This window comes from Mus musculus, chromosome X (assembly GCF_000001635.26).
Source record: "Mus musculus strain C57BL/6J chromosome X, GRCm38.p6 C57BL/6J".
NCBI classification, from domain to species: domain Eukaryota; kingdom Metazoa; phylum Chordata; class Mammalia; order Rodentia; family Muridae; genus Mus; species Mus musculus.
In genome coordinates, this window is record NC_000086.7 from 58,351,059 (window position 1) to 58,358,283 (window position 7,225).

Below are 7,225 nucleotides of genomic sequence, written 5' to 3' on the forward strand. Positions count from 1 at the left end.
GCACCCATATCACTGACCCACAGAACTGTGAACTAAATAGCTGTTTTCAAAGATAACATTTGGGGGTAGCTTGTTAAATTCTAATTCTAATATAGTAAACACTAGAAAGAGTTTTTAGGTTGTCTGTCCTTGTCTCTGTGCTTCTCAGGCTTCCATGTCCTAAAGCCCAGCTCATAGGATTTGGGGTTTAACCCTCAGCTAATAATAGTGGATGGGCATTTTATTGGAGAATTTTCTGTGTTGAACAGTTTCCTTGGCAACCAACATATCTTAACTGTGAAGCAGCAGCAGCAGTGGTATGTGAATTAGTCTGTCCCCTAGGAGGGGGTGGATTTTAATAATGAAAATGACATCAGCTATCATTTCTTGAGCTCTTGGTAAGGCCAGGGCACCTTCATTTGCATTATTTCCCTGAATTCTACACCACCAGGAAAAGTAAGAGCTCTTTTTGTTTCCCTGTCCAGACTGTAATTAAGGGAAGTGGAGTAACTTGTCCAAGCTTACATAGGCAATAAGCAGGAGGGCTAGGATCCAATTCTTGATCTGTCTGACTCAGTTACCTAAACTGTTCACTACAGCACAGGTACTCTAGTGAGACACACTAAGCTCACTCAAAGTTAGCAGAACTTTGCGATAGATCGGTGACCTGCTTTTTTGCCGAGGCTAATCAGGCACCTCAAGACAAGCCTGAACCATCCACTACAGTCCAGCCCCATGCCTCCGTTCTCTTAATTCCTACCAGTATTCCATCTACAGCTGTGGAACATCTGGCTTAACCCTTTCCTTTAGTGGGGTACTCTCAAGGGAAAGGAGGGGCCAAGAGCTGCTCCCGAAGAGGCCTGGCAATACTTTTACTCTTCATTAAAAGTTTATGTGCATTATACACTTCATTATATGCAATTGGGTTTCTTATATGGCACTCCAGTGCATAAATGACTCCCTAGACACATTTGTGCATTTCCATTGTTTTAATATAAAGTCTGGCCAAGGCACAAGGCAGGCATGGTTTAAACTATTCAATTATTTCTGGTGCACTAACCAAATCCAGGGGAGTCTTTACTCTCTACTTTCCACAGGATTGCTGGCTTGGTCAAAACCTTTCTGTTGTGAATCTGAATAGTGAGAAATACAAGAAAAACCACTGGTGGGAAGTCCCCCTCCAGTTTATTGAGGATTGGCTTGTGCTGCTTTGTGCTTGTGAACTTTGCATTTTTTATTTTATTTTATTTTATTTTATTTTATTTTATTTTATTTTACGTTTTTATGTAGTCTATGTACTTGTTTGTATAGATGTGTGCACACATCTATAGGGCTAGATCGATATTGGGTGTCTTCTTTGATGGCTCTTCACCTTATTCATCGATCTTGGAGTGCATCCATTTAGCCATCCTGACTGACCCGTAAGTGTCAGGGACCTGACTGTTTCAACCTTCTCTAGTGCTGGGTTTACAGACAGTTATACCTGGCTTTTTAAATGCTGGGGGTGGGGATCCAAATTCAGGACCTCGTGTTTGCATGGCAAGTACTTTACTGACTGAGCCATCTACTCAGTCCTTGTCTCTACTTTACACCGCATGATTGTTGATCCTGAAAAGACTAATATTTTTAGATTGAGAATTAGTTAAGGTCATGAGTATTTTATGCCTTTCAAGGATAATAAAGAGATATGCATACACACTTCATCCATTCTTGAATAACTGACTATATATTCCCAAAGAACATGCCCTATACTAGGGTCACAGATTAATATACATGTTTAGTGCAACAACCTCAGGGTCATGCTGCCTGTGGGGGGGAAAACAGATGAAATGATCATGTATAAAATAAAACAGCTAGGATGGAGTAGAATTCTTTGTGTAAAAGCTTGTTGGTCTAGGATGTTGAGCTTTAATGGAATGAAAATGACTCAAGGGCTGCCGAGAACCGGTGTGTCCCAGCTGGCAGCACCTCTGTGGGTGTGTTACTCTGAGTGGAGGATGACTGATTTGCCCAGTTTTTCTGGTGCTCAGTACTGCTGTGTGTGCAATAAACTATGTGATTTGAACCATTATTTACTTCAAAGTTGGCCTGTCATAGCAGTTTTCCTACCTTTACTGTAGCCCTTTCACAACGGCCTGTTATGATTTATGATATGTTGATTGTGGGCCATTTTCTCCATCTTTTCATCCCCTTGCCCAAAAGGTGCTCATTGCATCTCTCCTAGACAGTAAAGCAGCCTGCTTTTGAACTGTTTCCCTCTCTGCCTCCTGCTCTCTTGCTTAAATGGTTTGCACGCTTTGAGGATAAATCCACTTTGGACTAGAGGACCAACATGATAGCAGGGACTGCTGCCTTAAGAGGGAACTAACTCTTCCAGTGCTGAGTGCCCATCTGCTACGCTTCTTCCTTCAGGCTACCTCTACATTCTGCCTCTGCTTAGGTTACTTTGTAGAAAGTCCACAGAGCTGGAATTCAGCTAGATTTGTTTACCTTCTCTCTATTTTAGGGACCTAGATTTTTCCATAGGTGAGAAACAGACACAAAAATGATGGAGAGAATTTTAAGGAATCCTCTTCAAGCCACAGCCAAGCCCATGGCTAGAAAGTAGTAGTAAGGTGGCTTAAGATGTTTCAAGGCCCAAGACAAAGCTCTGTGTTTGAGAATCAGGTTCTCTTAGTAGACTGCTGCTCTCAATCTCTCTCTCTCTCTCTCTCTCTCTGTGTGTGTGTGTGTGTGTGTGTGTGTGTGTGTGTGTGTGCACGAGCACATGAGCACTCTTGTGTATGCCGAAGTGATTTGGGATTTTTAAAATTTGTTTATTTATCTTGTCTCTTAGATATATGTGAGAGGTTTGACTCTTCTATTTCAATTTTCCTCAAACAAGGATAAAGTGATAAAGGGCACAATTCCCAGGATTCAGTCCCCTCCAGAATTTTTGAATACAGAGATCTAACAGCTCCCGGTTTCACTCTGAAATGACTACCTTTTATGAATTGGTTTTAGACTTATAACTATCTTGGCAGGAGGGAAGATACTTTAAGGGAGAACTCTTGCACCCCACCCTTTGGATTAGACAAGAGACTCAAGAAGTAGCAGTTTACCCTGGAATCTTGTGGTAGTAGAAGAAAAAAGTCTACAGGCAGGACCTGACCTTTCAGAAGGAGACTTCACATGACTCTGATACTTTGCGGAAAAGAATGGAATCGATACTTATGGGTTAGTTGAGTATAAGACTACACTTGAACTAGGATGGGTGAGTTAACATACCTCTCGTCTTCTACTTATTAGACAAGGTCTCACCCTGTAGCTCCAGCTGGCCCAGAATTCATAGAGATCAACCTACATATGCCTCCCAAGCAGTAGAAAAAAAGTGTGTGCCACCATGCCCAGATATTTCTTCTTTTAAAGCCTAAACCTCATGTCAGCACCCCGGTGGTGGATTTGTGGGGTCACCAGATGTCTTTCTTTGTTCTTCTTCTCAGTGTGCTCACATTGAATGAATCTTTTTCTGATCTTCACTATTATTCTTTTTTTTAAAAATTTTTTTATTAACTTATTTATTTACATTGCCGTTGTTGTCCCCCTCAGTCCCCCTCCCTCAGTTCCTCATCCCATTCCTCCTCCCCCTGGCCTCTGAGAGGGTGCTTCCCCCTATCAGACCTCCCCTTTCCCTGGGGCTGCAAGTCTCTCAAGGATTAGGCACATCTTCTCTCACTGAGGCCAGACCAGGAAGTCTTCTGCTATATTTGTGTGCCAGGGCCTTGGATTAGTCCATGTATGCTGCCTGGTTGGTGGCTCAGTCTCTGGGAGCTTCCAGGGTCTGGTGTTAGTTGAGACTGCTGGTCTTCCTATGGAGTCACCCTCCCTTTAGCTTCTTCAATCCTTCTCCTAATTCAACCACAGGGGTCCCCAACTTCAACCCAGTGGTTGGGTGTAAGTATCTGCTTCTGTCTCAGTCAGCTCACTTCCCGAGTCTCTGGTACATTCTAGAGCCTCCACCCCCCAATACTTCCCATCTCCATTCATTCTCTTGGCCCTCTGGACTTCTCTTCTGTCCCCCCCCCCCCCGTCCATACCTGATCCTGTTCCCTTTTCCCCTCCCCCTCTTCTCTCCCTCCCAGCTCCCTCCCTCCCTCTGCCTCCTGTGATTATTTCCTTCCCCCTTCTAAGTGGAATTGAAGCATCCTCACTTGGGTCTTTCTACTTGGTAAAACTTCTTACAGTCTGTGGGTTGTGTCCTAGGTATTCTGTAATTTTTGGCCAATATCTGCTTATCAGTGAGTACATACAATGTAGGTCATTTTGGGTTTGAGTTACCTTACTCAGGATGATATTTTTTACCATTTGCCTGCAAAATTTATGATGTCCTAATTTTTCTTTTTTAAAAAGCATTTTTATTAGATATTTTCTTCATTTACATTTCAAATGCTATCCCCAAAGCCCCCTAGTCCCTCCCCCAACCCTGCTCCCTAACCCACCCACTCCTGCTTCCTGGCCCTGGCATTCCCCTGTACTGGGGCATACCCCTGTACTTCACAATACCAAGGGCCTCTCCTCCCATTGATGGACGACTAGGCCATCCTCTGCTACATATGCAACTAGAGACACAGCTCTGGCGGGGGTGGGGGGTACTAGTTAGTTCGTATTGTTGTTCCTCCTATAGGGTTGCAGACCCCTTTAGCTCCTTGGGTACTTTCTCTAGCTCCTTCATTAGGGGCCTTGTGTTCCAATATTTTGCTGACAGGACCCTGACATATCTCTCTCTTGTGAGGCTATGCCAATGCCTGGCAAATACAGAAGTGGATGCTCACAGTCATCTATTGGATGTCCTCATTTTTAATAGCTAAATAGTATTCCATTGTATAAATGAACAACCATATTTTCGGTATCCATTCTTTGGTTGAGTGATATCTGGGTTCTTTACAGCTTCTGGCTATTACAAATAAGGCTGCTATGGACATAGTGGAGCACACACCTTTGTGGTATGGTGAAACATCTTTTGAGCATATGCTCAAGAGTGGTATAGCTGGGTCTTCAGGTAGATCTATTTCCAAATATCTGAGGAACTGCCACATTGATTTCCAGAGTGGTTGCACCAGTTTCCAATCCCACCAGCAATGAAGGAGTGTTCCTCTTTCTCCACACCCTTGCCAGAATGTGCTGTCACTTGAGTTTTTGATCTTAGCCATTCTAATTGGTGTGAGGTGGAATCTCAGGGTCATTTTGATTTGCATTTCTCTGATGACTAAGGATTTCGAACATTTCTTTAAGTGCTTCTTGGCCATTTGAGATTCCTGTGTTGTGAATTCTCTGTTTAGTTCTGTACCTCATTTTTAAATTGGGTTATTTGGTTTTTTGGAGATTAACTTCTTGAGTTATATATTTTGGATATTAGCCCGCTATCAGATGAAGGGTCAATGAAGTTTTTTTTCTCAATCTGTAGGTTTCCTGTTTGTTCTATTGATGGTGTATTTTGCCTTTTCAGCTTCATGAGGTCCCATTATTGATTGTTGATCTTAGAGCCTGAGCCATTTGTTCTGTTCAGGAAATTTCCCCCTGTGCCAATGAATTAGAGGCCCTTTCCCACTTTCTTTCTCAAGATATTTTATACTATTTGTGGCTATTTTGATGGGTGTTGTTTACCTAATTTCCTTTTCAGCATCTTTATTATTTGTGTAAAGGAAGGCTACTGATTTGTTGAGTTAATTTTATATCCAGCCACTTTGCTGAAGGTGTTTATCAGCTATAGGAGTTTTTTTTTTTGGGGGGGGGTTGTTTCTGTATACTATCATATCATTTGCAAACCGTGATACTTTGACTTCTTCCTTTCCAATTTTGTTGTCTAGTTGTTCTGGTTAGGACTTCAAGTACTACATCAAATAGATATGGGAGGAGTGGGCATTGTTGTTTTGTCTCTGATTTTAGTGGGATTGTTTCTAGTTTGTCTTCATTTAATTTAATGTTGGCTGTTGGTTTGCTATATATTGCTTTTATTATTAATTAGGTATGTCCAACAAATTTCTGATCTCTCCAATACTTTTACCATGAAGGGGTGTTGTATTTTGTCAAAGGCTTTTTCAGCATCTAATGAGATGACCATGTGGCTTTTTTTCCTTGAGTTTGTTTTTATAGTGTATCACATTGATGGATTTTTTTAAATATATATTGAACCATCCCTGCATCACTGGGATGAAGCCTACTTGCTCTTGGTGGATGATGGTTTTGATGTGTTCATGGATTCGGTTTGCAAGCATTTTATTGAATATTTTGGCATCAGTATTCATAAGTGAGATTGGTCTGAAGTTCTCTTTCTTTGTTGGGTCTTAGTGTAGTTTAGGCCTCAGAGTAGCTGTGGCTTCCTAATATGAATTAGGTAGTGTTCCTTCTATTTCTATTTCATGGAATGGTTTGATGAGTATTGGTATTAGCTCTTCTTTGAAGGTCTGGCAGAATTCTGCACTAAAACCATCTGGCCCTGGGTTTTTTTGTTTGTTTGTTTGTTTTGTTTTTTGTTTTTGATTTGAGAGGGTTTTGATGACTATTTCTATTTCCTTAGGGGTTATGGGGCAGTTTAGATAGTTTTCCTGATCTTGATTTAACTTTGGTATATGGTATATGTCTAAAAAATCCTCCATTTCATCTAGATTTTCCGGTTTTGTAGAGTATAAGCTTTTTTAGTAGGTTCTGATGATTTTTTTTAAATTTCCTCAGTTTCTGTTATTTCTCCTTGTCATTTTTGATTTTGTTTATTTGGATACTGTCTCTATGCCCTTTAGTTAGTTTGGCTAAAAGTTTACCTATCATGTTGATTTTCTCAAGTTTATCTATCTTGTTGATTTTCTCAAAGAACCAGCTCTTGATTTTGTTGATTCTTTGTATCATTCTCTTTGTTTCTGTCTGGTTGATTTCAGATAAAAAATATGGAGCAGTTCATAAATTTGGGTGTCATCCTTGCACAAGGGCCATGTCGATTTTCTCTCTATAGTTCCAATTTTAGTATATGTGCTGCCGAAGCAAGCACTATTATTTATTCTTTAATTGGCTTATTGAATATAGGCAGCTGCATTGAGCTTGCTACGGTTGCTAAAACCCAAACTATGTCCTTACAATTCCAGTAACTAACAGGTGCTGGGGGGGGGGGGGGGGAGGAGACAGTTAAAGGCAGATGTTGGAGCTCAGAAAAATGATCCCCTAAAGTATAGTAATCTGATATTCTGAATCCTTTAAACTGAAAGATATTTGTAGA

General features: G+C 41.1%; 1 non-coding gene across 1 annotated transcript; it reads right to left on the bottom strand.

The window, feature by feature from the left end:
• Positions 1-6,893: 6,893 nt before the first annotated feature.
• On the bottom strand, positions 6,894-7,000 carry Gm25851. The gene has a single exon (XR_003953136.1). It is a non-coding gene; the product is annotated as a U6 spliceosomal RNA (small nuclear RNA).
• Between the last annotated feature and the right edge of the window lie 225 nt (positions 7,001-7,225).